The sequence below is a fragment of the Oryctolagus cuniculus genome, chromosome 2 (genome assembly GCF_964237555.1).
Source record: "Oryctolagus cuniculus chromosome 2, mOryCun1.1, whole genome shotgun sequence".
NCBI lineage: Eukaryota > Metazoa > Chordata > Mammalia > Lagomorpha > Leporidae > Oryctolagus > Oryctolagus cuniculus.
The window spans coordinates 101,548,612-101,554,966 of record NC_091433.1 but is presented as its reverse complement, the minus strand read 5'-3'; the positions used below and the strand labels follow the sequence as shown (position 1 = coordinate 101,554,966).

Below are 6,355 nucleotides of genomic sequence, written 5' to 3'. Positions count from 1 at the left end.
TCTTTTATTTTTTTAAAGATTTTATGTATTATTTATTTGAGAGGTAGTGTTACAGACAGAGAGAGAGACAAAGAGAGATGTCTTTCATCTGCTGGTTCACTCTCCAAATGGCCGCAATGGAAGGAGCTGGGCTGTTCCAAAGCCAGGAGCCAGGAGCTTCTTCTGGGTCTCCCACACAGGTGCAGGGTCCCAAGCACTTGGGCCATCTTCTACTGCTTTCCCAAGCCATAGCAGAGAACAGGATCAGAAGTAGAGCAGCTGGAACTCGAACTGGCACCTATATGGTATGCCAGCATGGCAGGCAGAGGATTAACCCACTGCACCACAGCACTGGCCCTCTATCTATCCTTATAAGACCACGGACTCCATGGTGATGACTCCATCCTCATGAACTAATCACTTCCCTAAGGCTGTGCCTCTATGTAACATAAACTTGAGGGTTAGACTTTCAACATATGAATTTGGGGGGGATACAAACCAGCAATCCAGAGCCCTCTGTGGCCAAACCTGCTTCACTTCTGACTTGTGGCTACTCGTCCCTTGAGGGCTCTCACATCTTAACAGGAAGTGAATTTTAGTTTCTCAGGTTGAGTGCGTCAATGATACATGCATTGGAGTATGCATGAAGCTGTAGATGTGATGCCTTCTGTTCCTAAGGTCACAGCATCCTGTCATCTGTCCACTGGACGCCCAGCTTCCTGCACCTTCGTGGTGATCAGGATCTTAGCTAACAAGTTTCCTGCAGGAGTTGCTTGCCTTGTGCAGTTGCAACATCATCATTAGGTGAAATCAGTTTTATTAGAAAATGAGCACAGTGTACATTCTGTATTAAACAATGTTATTGATGTTTATACTACTTGGGTTTTGTTTTCCATCTTCACTAAAAAAAAAAAAAAAAAAAAAAAAAAAAGCCCCAGCTAAAACAATCAATGGGAATTAACTGAAATATTAGACAATACAGCCTAAATTAGGCACTCATTTTTTTCTGTTCAGGCATGAGTGCCCAACAATTTGATTTAAGGTTTCTTAATACCACTCCCTAGAATAGTAAATAAAAATTGGGGCACTTCAAGGAACAAGATCTCAGTATTTAAAAAAAAAAGATTTACTTTTATATTTGAAAGACAGAAGAGAGAAAAGAAGAAAGAGAGAGACAGACACAGAGAAGGAGGGAGATCTTCCACCTGCTGGTTCACTCTCCAAATGCCTGCAGCAGCCAAGCCTAGGCCAGGCTGAAGCAGGAGCCTGAAACTCCTTGCTGGTCTCCCGAGTGAGTGGCAGAACCCAAGTACACTGACCATCAATGGGTAACTCAGGCACATTAACAGACACAGGATTGGAAGCAGGCAAGCTGGCACTCAAACCGCCTTCTGATACAGGGTACAGGGGTCCCAAGCAGCAGCTTAACCCGCTGCTCCACAAGGCTGCCTGTCAGCAGTTCTTTCTTAATAGATAAACATTTTTGTTTCCTAGTGTGAATAAACAAACAGTATTCTTGCTCTAGCACATCTCAAAGAAAGTGCATAATTTCAGGGGAGCTTGTGGCATTGCACAAGGAGGTGCTTGCATTGAGTGATTTGAGTTCCCCCAGCTGCAATCTACACTCACATCCACACACTCACAACCACACTAGCACCAAAGTGGATTCAGCATGGCCTCACACATTTGTCTATATCTTTGGAACATCAGCCACTTTTATTAAGGACCAAGTAAAAGGAACCCCAACCTGCTTTATCAAGACTTTTTCTAATGGGAAATCGGAAAATTTAAAGAGCAAAAGAATACAATTGATATTCACGGTGCACCTCCCCTCTGCCAGCCAGGCAAACAATATCAGGACTCTGGCGCCTGCTGCCTTGGCTACAAACCATGGCAGTTTCAGTTTCTTCCTCTGTAAACATTGGCCCTTTTTCACCCTTCTCTTCCCTGTGCTTGAAGGCCGACCCCTAGGAACTGTGATATATCCGCTGCCTTCTGGCTTCGTTGGATTCAGGCCCTGGAAAGCAATGCCAGAGGACCCCAGAGCAGTGGGGTGGTTACTGCCCCTGCTCCATGTCTACTGGGCTGTGGCCAGGGTCCTCCCTGGATCAATGTGTTCAAGGCCCTCTCTACGATCAATGTGTTCAGGATCCGGCGACACCATCCTCATCCTCCCCACTTGGCCTGTTGGAGTCCTTGAGGGTGTCCATATAGGTCTTTTTGTTCCTTAAGTCCTGATGACATCTTTGAAAACTGTTCCTCTCTTCACGTCTCTTTAGCCACCTGTGTGTGTATGCCACCTTCCTCCTGCCAGCTCCACAAGCACACTTGGAGGGTCAGGGTTAGGAAGAAAAGTACATAAAAGCTTGTGTATTGTTTAGCGCTGGGTTTGCTTTATAGAAGTTCCTCACTCTTAGTAAGTACTTAATAGGAGGTAGCTCCTTTTCTGTACTGTAAAGTCCCAAGAACAAGAAAAAGATAGGGCTATTCTTGAAATTTTAATATTTTAGGTTAAACTCTCCATGCTAGTTTTCTGATGTTATGTAAAATTATTCTTTTACGGCTCAAGGTAGAAAGTGTTTCCCTGCATGCTATTCAAACCTACTTAAAAAAAAAAAAAAAAAACAAAGAGAACTCTAAATTAAAATAACAAGAAAAAAATGAACCATAACACATATGTGCCCTTTTCCCACATACCAACATAAGTGTGCTAAAAGGTTGACCTTTGCTAGCAGGACTTACTAACACTTGATGAAGTGGTCTCAAAGACCCCTCTCAGCTCTACAACGATTGCTGGAAATTTTCTGTAAATTCACTGTGGCAGAGAGTTGTTGGGGGGTACTTCTTCCTGTGGTGGGCGAGAGGGCAGAGAGAAGGGAAGCACCTGGCATAGCTTAAAATCAAGTTTAGGTTGACTTTACAAAACAATTTGGAGAGTATTTCCTCACTTTTATTTTCTAGGGCAAAATATTTTTAAAAATTACTAAATGTTTAATATAGTTTACCAGTAATGCAAGCCAACAATACCTAGAGATTATTTTGTGTGCAAGTTTAGAAATACGGATTCTGGAGTGAGGAGTGTGGATCTCTCTCATGACTCACTCATCTGCAGGTTATTTAAGAAGTGCATTGTTTTCAAAATACATGAGGCTTTTAGTCATCATTTTGTTATTATATTAATTGAAAGTTAATTAATTTACACTGAAGTCAGTTCTGTTACTTATGATGTTAAGCCTTCATATTCTGAGCTCTTCCTTAAAGGCCTATAAAGAATCATTGTTTAAAAATAAATTTCTGTGCAAGTTCTAAAAGAGTGTGTTTTGCAAGAATTAATTATAGTGCTTCATGAATGTCAATGAGACTGGTTTTTTGTTGTTGTTGTTCCTTAAGATTTATTTATTTATTTGAAAGGTGGAGTGACAGTGGGAGAGATCTTCCATCTGCTGGGCCAAGCCAAAGCCAGCAGCCAAGGACTCCATCCTGGTCCCCCACATGGATAGCAGGGGTCCCAGCACTTGGGTTATCTGCCCACTACCTTCCCAGGTGCATCAGCAGGGAGCTGGGTGAGAGCTGAGTGCCAGGACTCAAGCTGGCATTCTGACATGGGATGTAGGTGACATAAGCCACAGCTTAACCCTCCGTGCCCATGAGGCAACTCTTGCCCCAGTAAGCCAAGCTTTTGAACCACAAACTCCAAATTTTCACTATGTGCAAACTGTCTTAGTGATTGTTTTATAAGCTTGTGTTGTCAGCTACTGAGAGATTACCGAGTGCTTACGTATTTGTCTATCTTTTTACAGTTCACCTTGTTTTGTATTTCTGAGACCATATGATTAGATACACACAAACTTAGAATTGTTTTATCTTCAGACACACTAGAACATTTTTCATAGTGAAATAACCTATTGCTGTGTTACATTTTTTAACTAAAGTCTGGCATATCTTTTATATGTTTACCATCTCTCATTGTTTGCAGAGTGTATCCTTTCCGGCCTTTCACCCCTAAGCTTTGAGCAACTTTACAGTTCAAAAAAGTCTTTCTAACCAGCCAGTAGGGGTGTTCAAAAATATCAGGACTAATGCTTTTATCTAAATTGCAACATTTAATCTATTTTTGACTAATATAATTATTGACAAATTTCATATAAGTTTACCGTTTTACTATTATTTATTTTTAAACAGCTACTAAAATGACTCTGACTTATATTTACCATATAAACTGTGAGAATTCAAGGTACTTGTTTTTTTTTTTAAAAAGATTTATTTTATTTATTTGAAAGGCAGAGTGGGAGAGAGAAAGAGAGAAACAGAGAGAGCAAGAGAGGTCTTCCATCCATTGGATCACTCTCCAAATGGCTACAACAACCAGGGCTGAGCCAGGCTGAAGCCAGGAGCCAGGAGCTTCTGGGTCTCCCACGTGGGTGCAGGGGCACAAGGACTCAGGCCATCCTCTACTGCCTTCCCACATGCATTAGCAGGGAGCTGGACTAGAAATAGAACAGCTGGGACTCAAACCAGCACCCATATGGGATGCCGGCTTTGGAGGTAGTGACTTTACCTGCTATGCAGCAATGCTGGCTCCAAAACATTAAAAAAAAAGTTTAAGAAATAATTGAATGCCATTTTGAAAAGGGTGTTCCATCAGCAATAATTTACCAAGTTCAAGGTAGGCCTTTTCAGCAAAATCCAATGTTATATCCTCAGTGCTTTGCAAAGGAAAAAATCTACCTGTATCCATTTCTGGGGGTTTATGGACCATTTCATATTCTCCACATTTACAGCCAAAAGTTTGCTTCTGAGGAGATCCTAATTTTAAGGTAAAATGTGGTGCAAGTTTTCACTCTTGAAAACGTATCTGTGAAATCTGAAGAGGATGTAATCCCACCAATTGTAGAACATTGCGAACTACCTTTCCATAAACTGAGGGTTACGGGCAAAGAGAGAAACAAGCATATGTAAAATGGAAACACCTAGTCGTGTTATAAAATCACTCAAAATTATTTCAGGTGTGTGTTCTGTGGGGTCCTTGCCTCCTAATTTCTTAACAACCATGAACACTGCTCATGTTCAAAAGGAGCATTTGGACCACGTGGCAAGAGACTCAAAGTTTAAGTCCATTTGGTGTTTTACTATCTTCGCTAGTAAGAATCAGATGGGTGAAATCCCTTGCGATGTACTTGGGACAATTTTCTCGGAGCCAGTCCTCTTCTGTGATAAACACGTGAGCTTCGTATGACTGGGGAGCGCTGCTCACAGGGTCTCAGTGTTCTCCCGCGAGGTCTCCCCGACATTGTGAGGAGAATCTTGGGAGAAGTTTGCTGAAATTCATTTGTGGCTTCATCAGCAGCAACTCTTCATTAGGGGCTGCTCTGCCTTCGTCACACCAGTGCTGGCTGTCAAAGGGTCTTGGGTACAAGCTTTGGTGGAGCCATATCACCAAGAACCTCGCCTTCTTAAGTTTGTTGTTGTTGTTGTTGTTGTTGTTGTTGTTGTTAGCTGCTGCTTCCAGGGCGTGAACATCAGGTGCGGCTGCTGTTTGCTATGAGTCTCTGAAATGCTGAAACGTGGGGGAAACGCAGCCATATCCCCAGCAACGTGGCCTCCGGAGAGTCTGCAATTGCAATTTTCCTTTTCAGATTTTTCTCCCCCCGCCCAGTGCCGATCTTATCCGCAGCCTCCCTGTTATGTTTGCTCCCTAGTTATTTATTTATTTTTTCATTCGTCCTATTAGTTCTATGTTTCTGCTTTTCCTTTGTCACTCACTTACGTATTGAACATTTAAAAATCAATTAATTTCTTTTGGTTATCAGTTTAGTAGTTAGCTAAGGTAATGGTCTCCATCTTTTAAATTATTATTTATTTATTTATTTTAAAGTCAGAGTTACACAGAGAGAGGAGAAGGAGAGAGAGAGAGAGGTCTTCCATCCACTGGTTCACTCCCCAGTTGGCCGCAATGGTTGGAGCTGAGCTGAGCTGAAGCCAGGAGCCAGGAGCTTCCTCTGGGTCTCCCACATGGGTGCAGGGCATAAGCACTTGGGCCATCTTCTACTGCTTTCCCAGGCCATAGCAGGGCACTGGATTGGAAGTGGAGCAGCCGGGACTACAACTGGCACCCATATGGGATGCTGGCACTTCAGGCCAGGGTGTTAACTTGCTGCGCCACAGTACCGGCTGCTGTCTCCATCTTTAAATGGTTTAACTTAATGCTTTTCCTTTCCTAAAAAAGTGGGTAACTTAGAACCCTGGTTTCTGTTACAGGGCTATATACTAAAACTGCAGTATGTCATATGTCTTCATCAATTTTAAACCCTCTCTGTATTATTATTTTAGATAAGCCATAGTCATTATATATATACTCACATGTTTATATTTTTCC

General features: G+C 42.2%; 1 pseudogene; it reads right to left on the bottom strand.

The window, feature by feature from the left end:
- Positions 1 to 1,669: 1,669 nt before the first annotated feature.
- LOC100338970 (ribosome production factor 1 pseudogene) lies at positions 1,670 to 5,562 on the bottom strand (annotated as a pseudogene).
- Positions 5,563 to 6,355: the final 793 nt, after the last annotated feature.